Genomic DNA, 20668 nt, shown 5'->3' on the forward strand with positions numbered 1-20668 from the left:
TTTGTGTAACTGTGTTTCATTCAGCACAGCACAATGCAGCATCCCAGTGCTATATACCACCTGCCAGCAATCAACTCCTTCACTGCCACCAACAATTGCCTCTCTCACTAGCACTGTTGCCAGAGATGCAATCTTCAAGCGCAAAGGATTAAAAATCACCTTTTTACCCCGTACGCTGCTTATTGACATGACACATTAGGTCTACATTCCACAGACTCAAAGCATAGATATATTTCCTCATTTTTTACTACTTGCAGCTTCACATTTAAATGCTGTATATACATCTAAGATCACCCAGAATGCAATCTGGAAACCAACCATCAGATGGCATCAGAACACCTACCACGTTAGATAGCTATATCTCCAGGCACCTCCCCGTGTCAGCATTGATGGGTTAGGCTGTGGCCGCTAGACACCAAGACAGCCTCCATTTTCCCAATTTCAAAGGTTTTCACTCTTCCTCCACAGAGGTCCCTTTTTTCTTTCCTGAGACTTTGGACAGCAGAATCCCTTGGGAAGAAGCTCCTTCTCCAGCCAGTAGCGAGGGTTCTGGTGTTATCCATGGAACCCTTGGTGGCAGAGTGGCACCTCCAAGCATGTCCGTGGGCGACTAACAACCATTTCCTTCGGTATGGCCCCATGGCTTTCCATGATGTCATTTGAAGGAGGTGGTTTCAAAAAGGCTCACACCGACTAGCAGGTTCTAGACAATACACATGAGCCTTGACACCTTCCAAGGTACTGGATATCTGGGGGCGGCGGGATACTGAGCTACCTGTGAGGCGATAGCTGGATAGAAAGTGAGCATAATTGCATTGGCCGGGAATCGAACCCGGGCCTCCCGCGTGGCAGGCGAGAATTCTACCACTGAACCACCAATGCTCTTTGGCAGGACACATGTGGCTTCCCTGGCCTGACAGGTGCTAAAAGGTGCTGCTTTAGGCCATGGTAACCATCTCTGTGAATACATTCAGATGTGGGTCAAGTCCACCCAAAGACATGCCTTTCTTCAGCCGTACACACCACCACTGTGAACATGTAGGACAGCCCATTGCGTCTTTGAGGCTAGAAAGCCTTTCCATTGGAGAAGAAAAGCCCCAAGACTGGGCCAGAGCTTTTTCTAAGTACCTTTGACTTGGGGTTGACTTGTCAAAATCAATGTCAGTGCCTATTAATCTACCTTGCGACTTTGCCGGATGGACCCACTCCCCATTCACATCCGTAGGAGATCTTTAGAGGGGCTCCACATTGGCCTGATGTGAGACTCTGCAAAGTCAATAGGAGCTGCCTGAAACAGAGAGGAACCGATCTTTTCCCATGAAAGCCTTCTATAAGCAGAATGTGGAAAGTGGCCGTGGAGCGGCAGGCGAGGTTGCCTCCCAGCCAAAGAATTTCCTGAAGTTTTTGTCCCGTAGGACCGGTAGCATATTACATCCTCCTATTTTTGCTGGGTCTTCCGGCCTGGAGCAGAGTGGCGCAGCGGAAGCGTGCTGGGCCCATAACCCAGAGGTCGATGGATCGAAACCATCCTCTGCTAAGTTGACCTTTTTCTCTGGCAATCTCTCTTTCTTTGCTTAGGCAAAGGGCTTTCTTTCACCCAGAAAATGCTTTGATTAATCGGGGAGCACACCGCAGACAGCCCGGCAACAAACCCAGCCCTCAATGCGCCAAGTCCCCTACACGTGCTGTCTTTCAGCTCTTTGCTTTCACTTGTCTAATCTGTCCATCCTAAGACAAAACTCATACAATATTCCAACAGTCTGAACTGTGGAATTCATTGATCTATTCATAGATTTCTTGAGGGAGATTGTTGATAAATATTTCTGTCCCAAACAGAGGATCTTCTCCAACCCAGTCTGCACGAGGGCCACCATATTTCCTCTGACCATTGACCTGTACCGGGTTAATATGACATCTTTCCATCCACTCCGCAAGGGAAGATTTATTGTCTTTATACAGAGTTGTAATCCAAGCCTCGCTCTCAGCGTTCATCGCGTTGTTGTCCATCATTGGAGAATGATCTGCTCTCTCCATGGGCCCTAATCAGTGGGCAGAAGGCTAGCCCCTAGTTCCCTCCAAAAGCCCTGTTCTGGTTGGGTCTGTGACACTTCTGTGTCAAGGAAGTGGGACGTGATTGTGGTGATAAAACCAGTGGAAACCTCTCAGCTTCTACATGGCACTTGCACTTTTTGCACTAATGGAATATTGTCTCTTGGCCATGGAAGGCTGGCCGTGCTTTGGGTAATAGATTGCTTTGGTCCAACACTGCCTTGCGCGACTTCTGGCAGGCAAAGCAAGCACTTTATGCTTTGTGTTAGTCCTTCTGTGTCAATTTATGGGCTGAAGCCACATCTGCCCGAGAGTGTCAACGCCATGGCACATGTTACGAGGATGACTCCTGCTTGGCCTTTTGACTAGAGAGGCGAGGCTTTTCCCACAGCGCTCAGTGCCGAACCTGAAGAAAAAAAAAATCCAAAGCAGGTCACCCCACGTGAGGGCTTTCCTTTGGAGGATGCGGGCATTGATCCCGCTACCTCTCGCATGCTAAGCGAGCGCTCTACCACTTGAGCTAATCCCCCTTGGCTCCGGTGCTTTTTTTGCGCTCTCGTTGATCACTGCTCTCTTATGTGCTACGCGGCATAAAGTCCACCATCTGTTTTGTGTAACTGTGTTTCATTCAGCACAGCACAATGCAGCATCCCAGTGCTATATACCACCTGCCAGCAATCAACTCCTTCACTGCCACCAACAATTGCCTCTCTCACTAGCACTGTTGCCAGAGATGCAATCTTCAAGCGCAAAGGATTAAAAATCACCTTTTTACCCCGTACGCTGCTTATTGACATGACACATTAGGTCTACATTCCACAGACTCAAAGCATAGATATATTTCCTCATTTTTTACTACTTGCAGCTTCACATTTAAATGCTGTATATACATCTAAGATCACCCAGAATGCAATCTGGAAACCAACCATCAGATGGCATCAGAACACCTACCACGTTAGATAGCTATATCTCCAGGCACCTCCCCGTGTCAGCATTGATGGGTTAGGCTGTGGCTGCTAGACACCAAGACAGCCTCCATTTTCCCAATTTCAAAGGTTTTCACTCTTCCTCCACAGAGGTCCCTTTTTTCTTTCCTGAGACTTTGGACAGCAGAATCCATTGGGAAGAAGCTCCTTCTCCAGCCAGTAGCGAGGGTTCTGGTGTTATCCATGGAACCCTTGGTGGCAGAGTGGCACCTCCAAGCATGTCCGTGGGCGACTAACAACCATTTCCTTCGGTATGGCCCCATGGCTTTCCATGATGTCATTTGAAGGAGGTGGTTTCAAAAAGGCTCACACCGACTAGCAGGTTCTAGACAATACACATGAGCCTTGACACCTTCCAAGGTACTGGATATCTGGGGGCGGCGGGATACTGAGCTACCTGTGAGGCGATAGCTGGATAGAAAGTGAGCATAATTGCATTGGCCGGGAATCGAACCCGGGCCTCCCGCGTGGCAGGCGAGAATTCTACCACTGAACCACCAATGCTCTTTGGCAGGACACATGTGGCTTCCCTGGCCTGACAGGTGCTAAAAGGTGCTGCTTTAGGCCATGGTAACCATCTCTGTGAATACATTCAGATGTGGGTCAAGTCCACCCAAAGACATGCCTTTCTTCAGCCGTACACACCACCACTGTGAACATGTAGGACAGCCCATTGCGTCTTTGAGGCTAGAAAGCCTTTCCATTGGAGAAGAAAAGCCCCAAGACTGGGCCAGAGCTTTTTCTAAGTACCTTTGACTTGGGGTTGACTTGTCAAAATCAATGTCAGTGCCTATTAATCTACCTTGCGACTTTGCCGGATGGACCCACTCCCCATTCACATCCGTAGGAGATCTTTAGAGGGGCTCCACATTGGCCTGATGTGAGACTCTGCAAAGTCAATAGGAGCTGCCTGAAACAGAGAGGAACCGATCTTTTCCCATGAAAGCCTTCTATAAGCAGAATGTGGAAAGTGGCCGTGGAGCGGCAGGCGAGGTTGCCTCCCAGCCAAAGAATTTCCTGAAGTTTTTGTCCCGTAGGACCGGTAGCATATTACATCCTCCTATTTTTGCTGGGTCTTCCGGCCTGGAGCAGAGTGGCGCAGCGGAAGCGTGCTGGGCCCATAACCCAGAGGTCGATGGATCGAAACCATCCTCTGCTAAGTTGACCTTTTTCTCTGGCAATCTCTCTTTCTTTGCTTAGGCAAAGGGCTTTCTTTCACCCAGAAAATGCTTTGATTAATCGGGGAGCACACCGCAGACAGCCCGGCAACAAACCCAGCCCTCAATGCGCCAAGTCCCCTACACGTGCTGTCTTTCAGCTCTTTGCTTTCACTTGTCTAATCTGTCCATCCTAAGACAAAACTCATACAATATTCCAACAGTCTGAACTGTGGAATTCATTGATCTATTCATAGATTTCTTGAGGGAGATTGTTGATAAATATTTCTGTCCCAAACAGAGGATCTTCTCCAACCCAGTCTGCACGAGGGCCACCATATTTCCTCTGACCATTGACCTGTACCGGGTTAATATGACATCTTTCCATCCACTCCGCAAGGGAAGATTTATTGTCTTTATACAGAGTTGTAATCCAAGCCTCGCTCTCAGCGTTCATCGCGTTGTTGTCCATCATTGGAGAATGATCTGCTCTCTCCATGGGCCCTAATCAGTGGGCAGAAGGCTAGCCCCTAGTTCCCTCCAAAAGCCCTGTTCTGGTTGGGTCTGTGACACTTCTGTGTCAAGGAAGTGGGACGTGATTGTGGTGATAAAACCAGTGGAAACCTCTCAGCTTCTACATGGCACTTGCACTTTTTGCACTAATGGAATATTGTCTCTTGGCCATGGAAGGCTGGCCGTGCTTTGGGTAATAGATTGCTTTGGTCCAACACTGCCTTGCGCGACTTCTGGCAGGCAAAGCAAGCACTTTATGCTTTGTGTTAGTCCTTCTGTGTCAATTTATGGGCTGAAGCCACATCTGCCCGAGAGTGTCAACGCCATGGCACATGTTACGAGGATGACTCCTGCTTGGCCTTTTGACTAGAGAGGCGAGGCTTTTCCCACAGCGCTCAGTGCCGAACCTGAAGAAAAAAAAAATCCAAAGCAGGTCACCCCACGTGAGGGCTTTCCTTTGGAGGATGCGGGCATTGATCCCGCTACCTCTCGCATGCTAAGCGAGCGCTCTACCACTTGAGCTAATCCCCCTTGGCTCCGGTGCTTTTTTTGCGCTCTCGTTGATCACTGCTCTCTTATGTGCTACGCGGCATAAAGTCCACCATCTGTTTTGTGTAACTGTGTTTCATTCAGCACAGCACAATGCAGCATCCCAGTGCTATATACCACCTGCCAGCAATCAACTCCTTCACTGCCACCAACAATTGCCTCTCTCACTAGCACTGTTGCCAGAGATGCAATCTTCAAGCGCAAAGGATTAAAAATCACCTTTTTACCCCGTACGCTGCTTATTGACATGACACATTAGGTCTACATTCCACAGACTCAAAGCATAGATATATTTCCTCATTTTTTACTACTTGCAGCTTCACATTTAAATGCTGTATATACATCTAAGATCACCCAGAATGCAATCTGGAAACCAACCATCAGATGGCATCAGAACACCTACCACGTTAGATAGCTATATCTCCAGGCACCTCCCCGTGTCAGCATTGATGGGTTAGGCTGTGGCCGCTAGACACCAAGACAGCCTCCATTTTCCCAATTTCAAAGGTTTTCACTCTTCCTCCACAGAGGTCCCTTTTTTCTTTCCTGAGACTTTGGACAGCAGAATCCCTTGGGAAGAAGCTCCTTCTCCAGCCAGTAGCGAGGGTTCTGGTGTTATCCATGGAACCCTTGGTGGCAGAGTGGCACCTCCAAGCATGTCCGTGGGCGACTAACAACCATTTCCTTCGGTATGGCCCCATGGCTTTCCATGATGTCATTTGAAGGAGGTGGTTTCAAAAAGGCTCACACCGACTAGCAGGTTCTAGACAATACACATGAGCCTTGACACCTTCCAAGGTACTGGATATCTGGGGGCGGCGGGATACTGAGCTACCTGTGAGGCGATAGCTGGATAGAAAGTGAGCATAATTGCATTGGCCGGGAATCGAACCCAGGCCTCCCGCGTGGCAGGCGAGAATTCTACCACTGAACCACCAATGCTCTTTGGCAGGACACATGTGGCTTCCCTGGCCTGACAGGTGCTAAAAGGTGCTGCTTTAGGCCATGGTAACCATCTCTGTGAATACATTCAGATGTGGGTCAAGTCCACCCAAAGACATGCCTTTCTTCAGCCGTACACACCACCACTGTGAACATGTAGGACAGCCCATTGCGTCTTTGAGGCTAGAAAGCCTTTCCATTGGAGAAGAAAAGCCCCAAGACTGGGCCAGAGCTTTTTCTAAGTACCTTTGACTTGGGGTTGACTTGTCAAAATCAATGTCAGTGCCTATTAATCTACCTTGCGACTTTGCCGGATGGACCCACTCCCCATTCACATCCGTAGGAGATCTTTAGAGGGGCTCCACATTGGCCTGATGTGAGACTCTGCAAAGTCAATAGGAGCTGCCTGAAACAGAGAGGAACCGATCTTTTCCCATGAAAGCCTTCTATAAGCAGAATGTGGAAAGTGGCCGTGGAGCGGCAGGCGAGGTTGCCTCCCAGCCAAAGAATTTCCTGAAGTTTTTGTCCCGTAGGACCGGTAGCATATTACATCCTCCTATTTTTGCTGGGTCTTCCGGCCTGGAGCAGAGTGGCGCAGCGGAAGCGTGCTGGGCCCATAACCCAGAGGTCGATGGATCGAAACCATCCTCTGCTAAGTTGACCTTTTTCTCTGGCAATCTCTCTTTCTTTGCTTAGGCAAAGGGCTTTCTTTCACCCAGAAAATGCTTTGATTAATCGGGGAGCACACCGCAGACAGCCCGGCAACAAACCCAGCCCTCAATGCGCCAAGTCCCCTACACGTGCTGTCTTTCAGCTCTTTGCTTTCACTTGTCTAATCTGTCCATCCTAAGACAAAACTCATACAATATTCCAACAGTCTGAACTGTGGAATTCATTGATCTATTCATAGATTTCTTGAGGGAGATTGTTGATAAATATTTCTGTCCCAAACAGAGGATCTTCTCCAACCCAGTCTGCACGAGGGCCACCATATTTCCTCTGACCATTGACCTGTACCGGGTTAATATGACATCTTTCCATCCACTCCGCAAGGGAAGATTTATTGTCTTTATACAGAGTTGTAATCCAAGCCTCGCTCTCAGCGTTCATCGCGTTGTTGTCCATCATTGGAGAATGATCTGCTCTCTCCATGGGCCCTAATCAGTGGGCAGAAGGCTAGCCCCTAGTTCCCTCCAAAAGCCCTGTTCTGGTTGGGTCTGTGACACTTCTGTGTCAAGGAAGTGGGATGTGATTGTGGTGATAAAACCAGTGGAAACCTCTCAGCTTCTACATGGCACTTGCACTTTTTGCACTAATGGAATATTGTCTCTTGGCCATGGAAGGCTGGCCGTGCTTTGGGTAATAGATTGCTTTGGTCCAACACTGCCTTGCGCGACTTCTGGCAGGCAAAGCAAGCACTTTATGCTTTGTGTTAGTCCTTCTGTGTCAATTTATGGGCTGAAGCCACATCTGCCCGAGAGTGTCAACGCCATGGCACATGTTACGAGGATGACTCCTGCTTGGCCTTTTGACTAGAGAGGCGAGGCTTTTCCCACAGCGCTCAGTGCCGAACCTGAAGAAAAAAAAAATCCAAAGCAGGTCACCCCACGTGAGGGCTTTCCTTTGGAGGATGCGGGCATTGATCCCGCTACCTCTCGCATGCTAAGCGAGCGCTCTACCACTTGAGCTAATCCCCCTTGGCTCCGGTGCTTTTTTGCGCTCTCGTTGATCACTGCTCTCTTATGTGCTACGCGGCATAAAGTCCACCATCTGTTTTGTGTAACTGTGTTTCATTCAGCACAGCACAATGCAGCATCCCAGTGCTATATACCACCTGCCAGCAATCAACTCCTTCACTGCCACCAACAATTGCCTCTCTCACTAGCACTGTTGCCAGAGATGCAATCTTCAAGCGCAAAGGATTAAAAATCACCTTTTTACCCCGTACGCTGCTTATTGACATGACACATTAGGTCTACATTCCACAGACTCAAAGCATAGATATATTTCCTCATTTTTTACTACTTGCAGCTTCACATTTAAATGCTGTATATACATCTAAGATCACCCAGAATGCAATCTGGAAACCAACCATCAGATGGCATCAGAACACCTACCACGTTAGATAGCTATATCTCCAGGCACCTCCCCGTGTCAGCATTGATGGGTTAGGCTGTGGCCGCTAGACACCAAGACAGCCTCCATTTTCCCAATTTCAAAGGTTTTCACTCTTCCTCCACAGAGGTCCCTTTTTTCTTTCCTGAGACTTTGGACAGCAGAATCCCTTGGGAAGAAGCTCCTTCTCCAGCCAGTAGCAAGGGTTCTGGTGTTATCCATGGAACCCTTGGTGGCAGAGTGGCACCTCCAAGCATGTCCGTGGGCGACTAACAACCATTTCCTTCGGTATGGCCCCATGGCTTTCCATGATGTCATTTGAAGGAGGTGGTTTCAAAAAGGCTCACACCGACTAGCAGGTTCTAGACAATACACATGAGCCTTGACACCTTCCAAGGTACTGGATATCTGGGGGCGGCGGGATACTGAGCTACCTGTGAGGCGATAGCTTGATAGAAAGTGAGCATAATTGCATTGGCCGGGAATCGAACCCGGGCCTCCCGCGTGGCAGGCGAGAATTCTACCACTGAACCACCAATGCTCTTTGGCAGGACACATGTGGCTTCCCTGGCCTGACAGGTGCTAAAAGGTGCTGCTTTAGGCCATGGTAACCATCTCTGTGAATACATTCAGATGTGGGTCAAGTCCACCCAAAGACATGCCTTTCTTCAGCCGTACACACCACCACTGTGAACATGTAGGACAGCCCATTGCGTCTTTGAGGCTAGAAAGCCTTTCCATTGGAGAAGAAAAGCCCCAAGACTGGGCCAGAGCTTTTTCTAAGTACCTTTGACTTGGGGTTGACTTGTCAAAATCAATGTCAGTGCCTATTAATCTACCTTGCGACTTTGCCGGATGGACCCACTCCCCATTCACATCTGTAGGAGATCTTTAGAGGGGCTCCACATTGGCCTGATGTGAGACTCTGCAAAGTCAATAGGAGCTGCCTGAAACAGAGAGGAACCGATCTTTTCCCATGAAAGCCTTCTATAAGCAGAATGTGGAAAGTGGCCGTGGAGCGGCAGGCGAGGTTGCCTCCCAGCCAAAGAATTTCCTGAAGTTTTTGTCCCGTAGGACCGGTAGCATATTACATCCTCCTTTTTTTGCTGGGTCTTCCGGCCTGGAGCAGAGTGGCGCAGCGGAAGCGTGCTGGGCCCATAACCCAGAGGTCGATGGATCGAAACCATCCTCTGCTAAGTTGACCTTTTTCTCTGGCAATCTCTCTTTCTTTGCTTAGGCAAAGGGCTTTCTTTCACCCAGAAAATGCTTTGATTAATCGGGGAGCACACCGCAGACAGCCCGGCAACAAACCCAGCCCTCAATGAGCCAAGTCCCCTACACGTGCTGTCTTTCAGCTCTTTGCTTTCACTTGTCTAATCTGTCCATCCTAAGACAAAACTCATACAATATTCCAACAGTCTGAACTGTGGAATTCATTGATCTATTCATAGATTTCTTGAGGGAGATTGTTGATAAATATTTCTGTCCCAAACAGAGGATCTTCTCCAACCCAGTCTGCACGAGGGCCACCATATTTCCTCTGACCATTGACCTGTACCGGGTTAATATGACATCTTTCCATCCACTCCGCAAGGGAAGATTTATTGTCTTTATACAGAGTTGTAATCCAAGCCTCGCTCTCAGCGTTCATCGCGTTGTTGTCCATCATTGGAGAATGATCTGCTCTCTCCATGGGCCCTAATCAGTGGGCAGAAGGCTAGCCCCTAGTTCCCTCCAAAAGCCCTGTTCTGGTTGGGTCTGTGACACTTCTGTGTCAAGGAAGTGGGACGTGATTGTGGTGATAAAACCAGTGGAAACCTCTCAGCTTCTACATGGCACTTGCACTTTTTGCACTAATGGAATATTGTCTCTTGGCCATGGAAGGCTGGCCGTGCTTTGGGTAATAGATTGCTTTGGTCCAACACTGCCTTGCGCGACTTCTGGCAGGCAAAGCAAGCACTTTATGCTTTGTGTTAGTCCTTCTGTGTCAATTTATGGGCTGAAGCCACATCTGCCCGAGAGTGTCAACGCCATGGCACATGTTACGAGGATGACTCCTGCTTGGCCTTTTGACTAGAGAGGCGAGGCTTTTCCCACAGCGCTCAGTGCCGAGCCTGAAGAAAAAAAAAATCCAAAGCAGGTCACCCCACGTGAGGGCTTTCCTTTGGAGGATGCGGGCATTGATCCCGCTACCTCTCGCATGCTAAGCGAGCGCTCTACCACTTGAGCTAATCCCCCTTGGCTCTGGTGCTTTCTTTGCGCTCTTGTTGATCACTGCTCTCTTATGTGCTACGCGGCATAAAGTCCACCATCTGTTTTGTGTAACTGTGTTTCATTCAGCACAGCACAATGCAGCATCCCAGTGCTATATACCACCTGCCAGCAATCAACTCCTTCACTGCCACCAACAATTGCCTCTCTCACTAGCACTGTTGCCAGAGATGCAATCTTCAAGCGCAAAGGATTAAAAATCACCTTTTTACCCCGTACGCTGCTTATTGACATGACACATTAGGTCTACATTCCACAGACTCAAAGCATAGATATATTTCCTCATTTTTTACTACTTGCAGCTTCACATTTAAATGCTGTATATACATCTAAGATCACCCAGAATGCAATCTGGAAACCAACCATCAGATGGCATCAGAACACCTACCACGTTAGATAGCTATATCTCCAGGCACCTCCCCGTGTCAGCATTGATGGGTTAGGCTGTGGCCGCTAGACACCAAGACAGCCTCCATTTTCCCAATTTCAAAGGTTTTCACTCTTCCTCCACAGAGGTCCCTTTTTTCTTTCCTGAGACTTTGGACAGCAGAATCCCTTGGGAAGAAGCTCCTTCTCCAGCCAGTAGCGAGGGTTCTGGTGTTATCCATGGAACCCTTGGTGGCAGAGTGGCACCTCCAAGCATGTCCGTGGGCGACTAACAACCATTTCCTTCGGTATGGCCCCATGGCTTTCCATGATGTCATTTGAAGGAGGTGGTTTCAAAAAGGCTCACACCGACTAGCAGGTTCTAGACAATACACATGAGCCTTGACACCTTCCAAGGTACTGGATATCTGGGGGCGGCGGGATACTGAGCTACCTGTGAGGCGATAGCTGGATAGAAAGTGAGCATAATTGCATTGGCCGGGAATCGAACCCGGGCCTCCCGCGTGGCAGGCGAGAATTCTACCACTGAACCACCAATGCTCTTTGGCAGGACACATGTGGCTTCCCTGGCCTGACAGGTGCTAAAAGGTGCTGCTTTAGGCCATGGTAACCATCTCTGTGAATACATTCAGATGTGGGTCAAGTCCACCCAAAGACATGCCTTTCTTCAGCCGTACACACCACCACTGTGAACATGTAGGACAGCCCATTGCGTCTTTGAGGCTAGAAAGCCTTTCCATTGGAGAAGAAAAGCCCCAAGACTGGGCCAGAGCTTTTTCTAAGTACCTTTGACTTGGGGTTGACTTGTCAAAATCAATGTCAGTGCCTATTAATCTACCTTGCGACTTTGCCGGATGGACCCACTCCCCATTCACATCCGTAGGAGATCTTTAGAGGGGCTCCACATTGGCCTGATGTGAGACTCTGCAAAGTCAATAGGAGCTGCCTGAAACAGAGAGGAACCGATCTTTTCCCATGAAAGCCTTCTATAAGCAGAATGTAGAAAGTGGCCGTGGAGCGGCAGGCGAGGTTGCCTCCCAGCCAAAGAATTTCCTGAAGTTTTTGTCCCGTAGGACCGGTAGCATATTACATCCTCCTATTTTTGCTGGGTCTTCCGGCCTGGAGCAGAGTGGCGCAGCGGAAGCGTGCTGGGCCCATAACCCAGAGGTCGATGGATCGAAACCATCCTCTGCTAAGTTGACCTTTTTCTCTGGCAATCTCTCTTTCTTTGCTTAGGCAAAGGGCTTTCTTTCACCCAGAAAATGCTTTGATTAATCGGGGAGCACACCGCAGACAGCCCGGCAACAAACCCAGCCCTCAATGAGCCAAGTCCCCTACACGTGCTGTCTTTCAGCTCTTTGCTTTCACTTGTCTAATCTGTCCATCCTAAGACAAAACTCATACAATATTCCAACAGTCTGAACTGTGGAATTCATTGATCTATTCATAGATTTCTTGAGGGAGATTGTTGATAAATATTTCTGTCCCAAACAGAGGATCTTCTCCAACCCAGTCTGCACGAGGGCCACCATATTTCCTCTGACCATTGACCTGTACCGGGTTAATATGACATCTTTCCATCCACTCCGCAAGGGAAGATTTATTGTCTTTATACAGAGTTGTAATCCAAGCCTCGCTCTCAGCGTTCATCGCGTTGTTGTCCATCATTGGAGAATGATCTGCTCTCTCCATGGGCCCTAATCAGTGGGCAGAAGGCTAGCCCCTAGTTCCCTCCAAAAGCCCTGTTCTGGTTGGGTCTGTGACACTTCTGTGTCAAGGAAGTGGGACGTGATTGTGGTGATAAAACCAGTGGAAACCTCTCAGCTTCTACATGGCACTTGCACTTTTTGCACTAATGGAATATTGTCTCTTGGCCATGGAAGGCTGGCCGTGCTTTGGGTAATAGATTGCTTTGGTCCAACACTGCCTTGCGCGACTTCTGGCAGGCAAAGCAAGCACTTTATGCTTTGTGTTAGTCCTTCTGTGTCAATTTATGGGCTGAAGCCACATCTGCCCGAGAGTGTCAACACCATGGCACATGTTACGAGGATGACTCCTGCTTGGCCTTTTGACTAGAGAGGCGAGGCTTTTCCCACAGCGCTCAGTGCCGAGCCTGAAGAAAAAAAAAATCCAAAGCAGGTCACCCCACGTGAGGGCTTTCCTTTGGAGGATGCGGGCATTGATCCCGCTACCTCTCGCATGCTAAGCGAGCGCTCTACCACTTGAGCTAGTGCCCTTTGGCTCCAGTGCTTTATTTGCGCTCTTGTTGATCACTGCTCTCTTATGTGCTATGCGGCATAAAGTCCACCATCTGTTTTGTGTAACTGTGTTTCATTCAGCACAGCACAATGCAGCATCCCAGTGCTATATACCACCTGCCAGCAATCAACTCCTTCACTGCCACCAACAATTGCCTCTCTCACTAGCACTGTTGCCAGAGATGCAATCTTCAAGCGCAAAGGATTAAAAATCACCTTTTTACCCCGTACGCTGCTTATTGACATGACACATTGGGTCTACATTCCACAGACTCAAAGCATAGATATATTTCCTCATTTTTTACTACTTGCAGCTTCACATTTAAATGCTGTATATACATCTAAGATCACCCAGAATGCAATCTGGAAACCAACCATCAGATGGCATCAGAACACCTACCACGTTAGATAGCTATATCTCCAGGCACCACCCCGTGTCAGCATTGATGGGTTAGGCTGTGGCCGCTAGACACCAAGACAGCCTCCATTTTCCCAATTTCAAAGGTTTTCACTCTTCCTCCACAGAGATCCCTTTTTTCTTTCCTGAGACTTTGGACAGCAGAATCCCTTGGGAAGAAGCTCCTTCTCCAGCCAGTAGCGAGGGTTCTGGTGTTATCCATGGAACCCTTGGTGGCAGAGTGGCACCTCCAAGCATGTCCGTGGGCGACTAACAACCATTTCCTTCGGTATGGCCCCATGGCTTTCCATGATGTCATTTGAAGGAGGTGGTTTCAAAAAGGCTCACACCGACTAGCAGGTTCTAGACAATACACATGAGCCTTGACACCTTCCAAGGTACTGGATATCTGGGGGCGGCAGGATACTGAGCTACCTGTGAGGCGATAGATAGATAGAAAGTGAGCATAATTGCATTGGCCGGGAATTGAACCCGGGCCTCCCGCGTGGCAGGCGAGAATTCTACCACTGAACCACCAACGCTCTTTGGCAGGGCACACGTGGCTTCCCTGGCCTGACAGGTGCTAAAAGGTGCTGCTTTAGGCCATGGTAACCATCTCTGTGAATACATTCAGATGTGGGTCAAGTCCACCCAAAGACATGCCTTTCTTCAGCCGTACACACCACCACTGTGAACATGTAGGACAGCCCATTGCGTCTTTGAGGCTAGAAAGCCTTTCCATTGGAGAAGAAAAGCCTCAAGACTGGGCCAGAGCTTTTTCTAAGTACCTTTGACTTGGGGTTGACTTGTCAAAATCAATGTCAGTGCCTATTAATCTACCTTGCGACTTTGCCGGATGGACCCACTCCCCATTCACATCCGTAGGAGATCTTCAGAGGGGCTCCACATTGGCCTGATGTGAGACTCTGCAAAGTCAATAGGAGCTGCCTGAAACAGAGAGGAACAGATCTTTATCCGCTGAAAGCCTCCTATAAGCAGAATGTGGAAAGTGGCAGTCAAGCGCCAGGCGAGGTTGCCTCCCAGCCAAAGAATTTCCTGGAGTTTTTGTCCCATAGGACCGGTAGCATATTATATCCTCCTATTTTTGCTGGGTCTTCTGGCCTGGAGCAGATTGGCGCAGCGGAAGCGTGCTGGGCCCATAACCCAGAGGTCGATGGATCGAAACCATCCTCTGCTAACTTGGCTTTTTCCTCTGGCAATCTCTGTTTCCTTGCTTAGGCAAAGGGCTTTCTTTCACCCACAAAATGCTTGGATTAATCAGGGAGCGCACCGCAGACAGCCCGGCAACAAACCCACCTCTCAATGCACCAAGTCCCTTACACATGCTGTCTTTAAGGTGTTTTTGCTCTCGCTTGTATCATCTGTCCATCCTAAGACAAAACTCATACAATATTCCAACAGTCTGAACTGTGGAATTCATTGATATATTCGTAGATTTCTTGAGGGAGATTGTTGAAAAATATTTCTGTCCCAAACAGAGGATCTTCTCCAACCCAGTCTGCACGAGGGCCACCATATTTCCTCTTACCATTGACCTGTACCAGGTTAATATGACATCTTTCCATCCACTCCGCAAGGGAAGATTTATTGTCTTTATACAGAGTTGTAATCCAAGCCTCGCTCTCAGCGTTCATCGCGTTGTTGTCCATCATTGGAGAATGATCTGCTCTCTCCATGGGCCCTAATCAGTGGGCAGAAGGCTAGCCCCTAGTTCCCTCCAAATGCCCTGTTCTGGTTGAGTCTGTCACACTTCTGTGTCAAGGAAGTGGGACGTGATTGTGGTGATAAAACCAGTGGAAACCTCTCAGCTTCTACATGGCACTTGCACTTTTTGCACTAATGGAATATTGTCTCTTGGCCATGGAAGGCTGGCCGTGCTTTGGGTAATAGATTGCTTTGGTCCAACACTGCCTTGCGCGACTTCTGGCAGGCAAAGCAAGCACTTTATGCTTTGTGTTAGTCCTTCTGTGTCAAAGTATTGGCTGAAGCCACATCTGCCCGAGAGTGTCAACGCCATGGCACATGTTATGAGGATGACTCCTGCTTGGCCTTTTGACTAGAGAGGCGAGGCTTTTCCCACAGCGCTCAGTGCCGAGCTTGAAGAAAAAAAAAAAATCCAAAGCAGGTCACCCGATGTGAGGGCTTTCCTTTGGAGGATGCGGGCATTGATCCCGCTACCTCTCGCATGCTAAGCGAGCGCTCTACCACTTGAGCTAGTCCCCTTTGGCTCCAGTGCTTTATTTGCGCTCTTGTTGATCACTGCTCTCTTATGTGCTATGCGGCATAAAGTCCACCATCTGTTTTGTGTAACTGTGTTTCATTCAGCACAGCACAATGCAGCATCCCAGTGCTATATACCACCTGCCAGCAATCAACTCCTTCACTGCCACCAACAATTGCCTCTCTCACTAGCACTGTTGCCAGAGATGCAATCTTCAAGCGCAAAGGATTAAAAATCACCTTTTTACCCCGTATGCTGCTTATTGACATGACACATTAGGTCTACATTCCACAGACTCAAAGCATAGATATATTTCCTCATTTTTTACTACTTGCAGCTTCACATTTAATGCTGTATATACATCTAAGATCACCCAGAATGCAATCTGGAAACCAACCATCAGATGGCATCAGAACACCTGCCACGTTAGATAGCTATATCTCCAGGCACCTCCCCGTGTCAGCATTGATGGGTTAGGCTGTGGCCGCTAGACACCAAGACAGCCTCCATTTTCCCGATTTCAAAGGTTTTCACTCTTCCTCCACAAAGTTCCCTTTTATCTTTCCTGAGACTTTGGACAGCAGAATCCCTTGGGAAGAAGCTCCTTCTCCAGCCAGTAGCGAGGGTTCTGGTGTTATTCATGGAACCCTTGGTGGCAGAGTGGCACCTCCAAGCATGTCCGTGGGCGATAAACAACCATTTCCTTCGGTATGGCCCCATGGCTTTCCATGATGTCATTTGAAGGAGGTGGTTTCAAAAAGTCTCACACCGACTAGCAGGTTCTAGACAATACACATGAGCCTTGACACCTTCCAAGGTACTGGATATCTGGGGGCGGCAGGATACTGAGCTACATGTGGGGCGATAGATAGAAAGTGAGCATAATTGCATTGGCCGGGAATCAAACCCGGGCTTCTTGCGTGGCATGTGAGAATTCTACCACTGAACCACCAATGCCCTTTTGCAAGACACAGATGGCTTGCCTCACCTGGCAGGTCTTAGAAAGTTCTGCTTTAGGCCTTGGTAGCCATCTCTGTGAATGCATTCAGATGTGGGTCAAGTCCACCCAAAGACATTGCTTTCTTCAGCCGTACACACCACCACTGTGAAAATGTAGGACAGTCCATTGCATCTTTGAGGCTAGAAAGCCTTTCCATTGGAGAAGAAATGCCAAGACTGGGCCAGGGCTTTTTCTAAGTACCTTTGACTTGGGGTTGACTTGTCTAACTCAATGGCACTGCCTATTAATGTGCCTTGCGACTTAGTCAGATGGAGCCACTCCCCATTCACATCTGTAGGAGATCTTTAGAGGGGCTCTACATTGGCCTGATGTGAGACTCTGCAAAGTCAATAGGAGCTGCCTGTAACAGAGAGGAACAGATCTTTTCCCATCAAAGCCTTCTATAAGCAGAATGTGGAAAGTGGCCGTGGAGCGCCAGACGAGGTGTCCTCCCAGCCAAAGAATTTCCTGGCGTTTTTGTCCCATAGGACCTGTAGTTTATTACATCCTCCTATTTTTGCTGGTTCATCTCACATGGAGCAGAGTTGCACAGCGGAGCAGAGTGGCACAAAATGCTTTGATTAATCAGGGAGCGCACCGCAGACAGCCCGGCAACAAACCCACCCCTCAATACACCAAGTCCCTTACACATGCTGTCTTTCAGGTGTTTGCTTTCACTTGCATAATGTGTCCATCATAAGACAAAACTCATACGATATGCCAACAGTCTGAACTGTGGAACTCATTTATATATTCATATATTTCTTAAGGGAGATTGTTGATAAATATTTCTGTCCCATATAAAGGATCTTCTTCAACCTAGTCTGCCTGAGGTTTCATCTTTACTTCTCCACAGTCATTGCCAGCAGCTCAATTTGGCCCCACAGACCTTCTTTTCCTCTTTTCCTATTTCTTGCTCGAGAGACTCCAAGTTTGCTTCCACCATCTCTGGACCTAATCCATCATGTACATTTCCTTCCTCTTTGTCTAGAAAAGATGACATCTGCAGGCTCACCGTTTGACAGGCATAGGTTTTTGAGCCCAGTCTGCTCTTCACACATCATTAATACTCTTTTAAAAGCCCCCAATCAGGACAACATATAGCACAGTATGTTGTGGATTCATTAGTTTTGTCTCTTTTGACCCTGTCTCCTCTCGTATGCAACACATTTTAGATTTGGTCTCCTGTTAATTTCTATTAAGATTCCAGTTTCTGCACTTTCAACCTTAATGGGAAGTCATTGGGCCTTCCCTTTTCTGAACTTTTCTGGCCATCCCATTTACTAAAAAATACTATGTTTCAGTAAATGTGAAATAAATGTATCATTTATTCTTATCTTGTGGCATAAAGAATATCTGGTCTGGAAACCTTTGGAAATGCCAATAGGTGCAATTCCATCCCACTAGAAGTTCATCACACTAGATACTTCTCATATTTCCTCATGCTTGGGCATGTGCTCCAATACTTCTCCAACCTTTCTGCACTTGTGTGCTCTGTTTATGTTTTAAGTTCAGAGATGTGGAGTTTTTCCAAGCCACATCTTTAGGGAAAGGAAGACATGCCTGTGCTGTATGCATTCCTAACATAAATCAAGAGTGCAGCTTTTGTCCATGACAATGTTAACAACACAAGCCACTAAGAGGACAGGACAAATTACTGCTAAGCATCTAACCATCTTCAGACAATCCAAAAAGAGATCATAGTTGGAAAAATTCCAGCCTTCACAGGTTGACCAAATCCAACATCTCAACCACTCGGCTACAACTACTTATGTTTGCTTTTCCCACTTTTACTACATGGAAGAGGATAACATTGAAGTGAAGGACTTTGCGTTTTCACTTAAGACTGCCCTCTAATTCCCTGATTGCCCTACTGTTCTGGACCCACAGACCATTTTGCAACAGAATTCTGGCACCGTGTCTGGACCATGTCCTTCTGCTGGGTGCCTGCATTTACAGACACCTATGACAGTACTGTCGAGGTGGAGTGATCTCCTGGCCAACAGTGAAGGTATAATTCCAGTGGTGAAGGAGGGCATGAAGCTCCACTTGTTTAGATAATATGTACAGTTTTGCTAACACGTGTCAAAGTTGCAAAATTGTGCTTAGGCATTAGGATTTGTTTTATCCTTAGGCACAAAGGGGTTAATGAATAATATTAAATAATTCAGACGCCTTAAGGCCTCATGCCCACAGGATATTCTAAAAATGCCAGTAGCGTTAGCTGTAGAATTCTGTATTAAAAATGCAAGTTTTGTCATTTTTTTTTTATCGTTTTGGATTAGCGTTTTTCAGCAGTTTTTCAGCATTTACTTTTTTTTAGCATTTTTAGCAAAACTGTACTCTTTCAAAAGCTTGAGGCTCAAAAACACTCATAAATGCTGGATGGACGTATTTTTTTTTAGCATTTTTCAGCTTTTATTAATTTATTATTTATTTTATTTAATGTACTTAATATAGCGCCATCAATTTATGCAGCGCTTTACATATATAGTGTACATTCACATCAGTCCCTAACCCTCAAGGGGTACAGCAGCTGTAAAAACGCCTAGTGTGCATGAGGCCTAGTAAGATATACCACCACAATATAACTCTCCTGAGTCTTTTTACCAATGTGATTTCTTAGCAGTTATACATATATCTCTAAATTTGATTACTAAATAAAGATAATTGCACCAGAACACACCACTCATATTCTGTCACCACTGCAACTAAACACCTTTGACCTTTGCAACTTTGACCACAGAGCTAGCACTCCCCCTCTCACCACCATCCCTTCAACTACCCCTCTCACCACTACTGCACCAACACCCCTTCATCCTTCTCTGACCACAGAGCTTGCACTCCCCTTCTCACCACCATGATTTCAACTAGTCTTTCACCATTACTGCACCAGAAGGAGCATGAGGAAGAGAAAGAAGAGTGTGATTGTCGTGGTGATATCCATCGAGCAAAAGGACACCAGGAAGGCTTCTAGGGGTAGACTCTTCCACCCAAAGTCCTCTTCTTTCATCACTGTAGGCCTGAGAGAAATCCCAGCTCCTGCCACCATTGGCATCTCCTGACCCTATGAGCACACCCAGCCACTATTAACATCTCCTCCTACCTTTACTGGCCAGACATTCTTGTAGCGCCCCTCTAGTTAGCTAGGGGTGAGTCAGCCAAGTAATTTTAGATCAGGGCTGAGGACTCTGCAGGTCAGTTCCCTGATACCTCCCCCTGCTCTAGAAGCTGGAGAAGCTTCTGGAATGCAGTGGGTGGGGGTGAGGAAAGGCTAATCTGCATACTCAGGGAACACCAGCCAATCCCCAAGAAGGAGGCTTGGCATGGGGCCAAAGCAGCCCTTAAGTATGACTGAGCCTGCTCATCAGGAGAAGTTAGTGTGGGGTGGAAGATGTAGTGAAGGCTGGAGTGTGTAGCCTGGGAGGGGGTCGCAGGGAAGGGGCCTACCTACAGACAGGTGCTGGATAAGGGAACCTCCACTGCACCACCATCTTCTAAGAGGGACATCCTGAGCAGCAGGGAAGGAGCCAGCCCAGCAGAAGGCAGACAGAAAAACAACAAGTTGAGAGGAAGGACGGTGTGAGTACTTTTACACCCCCTGGGCCGGATAAGGGGAGAGGGCAGTCAGGTGGAAAACCCAACTAGCTTCATATCTGGGACTGTTCTATATTGGCAGCTTCTGGGTTCCTTTGCCCAGGGAATACACTGGGGTACAGTACACCTCGGAGAAGAGGAGGATTCATCTGGGGTCTGAGGAGGTACACTAGAAGGCTTTGAATGCTGACAGAGGAGAGACTAT

General features: G+C 47.9%; 10 non-coding genes across 10 annotated transcripts; all 10 read right to left on the minus strand.

Annotated features, from left to right (window-relative positions):
- Nucleotides 1–811: 811 nt before the first annotated feature.
- On the minus strand, nucleotides 812–882 carry TRNAG-GCC (transfer RNA glycine (anticodon GCC)). The gene has a single exon. It is a non-coding gene; the product is annotated as a tRNA-Gly (tRNA).
- Nucleotides 883–2506: 1624 nt separating this feature from the next.
- TRNAA-AGC (transfer RNA alanine (anticodon AGC)) lies at nucleotides 2507–2579 on the minus strand. Its single transcript has one exon. It is a non-coding gene; the product is annotated as a tRNA-Ala (tRNA).
- An 889-nt stretch (nucleotides 2580–3468) lies between these two features.
- Nucleotides 3469–3539, minus strand: TRNAG-GCC (transfer RNA glycine (anticodon GCC)). The gene has a single exon. It is a non-coding gene; the product is annotated as a tRNA-Gly (tRNA).
- A 1624-nt stretch (nucleotides 3540–5163) lies between these two features.
- Nucleotides 5164–5236, minus strand: TRNAA-AGC (transfer RNA alanine (anticodon AGC)). Its single transcript has one exon. It is a non-coding gene; the product is annotated as a tRNA-Ala (tRNA).
- Nucleotides 5237–6125: 889 nt separating this feature from the next.
- Nucleotides 6126–6196, minus strand: TRNAG-GCC (transfer RNA glycine (anticodon GCC)). The gene has a single exon. It is a non-coding gene; the product is annotated as a tRNA-Gly (tRNA).
- Nucleotides 6197–7820: 1624 nt separating this feature from the next.
- TRNAA-AGC (transfer RNA alanine (anticodon AGC)) lies at nucleotides 7821–7893 on the minus strand. The gene has a single exon. It is a non-coding gene; the product is annotated as a tRNA-Ala (tRNA).
- Nucleotides 7894–8781: 888 nt separating this feature from the next.
- On the minus strand, nucleotides 8782–8852 carry TRNAG-GCC (transfer RNA glycine (anticodon GCC)). Its single transcript has one exon. It is a non-coding gene; the product is annotated as a tRNA-Gly (tRNA).
- Nucleotides 8853–10476: 1624 nt separating this feature from the next.
- On the minus strand, nucleotides 10477–10549 carry TRNAA-AGC (transfer RNA alanine (anticodon AGC)). The gene has a single exon. It is a non-coding gene; the product is annotated as a tRNA-Ala (tRNA).
- An 889-nt stretch (nucleotides 10550–11438) lies between these two features.
- On the minus strand, nucleotides 11439–11509 carry TRNAG-GCC (transfer RNA glycine (anticodon GCC)). The gene has a single exon. It is a non-coding gene; the product is annotated as a tRNA-Gly (tRNA).
- A 2586-nt stretch (nucleotides 11510–14095) lies between these two features.
- Nucleotides 14096–14166, minus strand: TRNAG-GCC (transfer RNA glycine (anticodon GCC)). Its single transcript has one exon. It is a non-coding gene; the product is annotated as a tRNA-Gly (tRNA).
- Between the last annotated feature and the right edge of the window lie 6502 nt (nucleotides 14167–20668).

The sequence above is a fragment of the Staurois parvus genome, unplaced genomic scaffold (assembly GCF_062004578.1).
Source record: "Staurois parvus isolate SC_StPar_1 unplaced genomic scaffold, SC_StPar_1.0 ptg002404l, whole genome shotgun sequence".
Lineage (NCBI taxonomy): Eukaryota > Metazoa > Chordata > Amphibia > Anura > Ranidae > Staurois > Staurois parvus.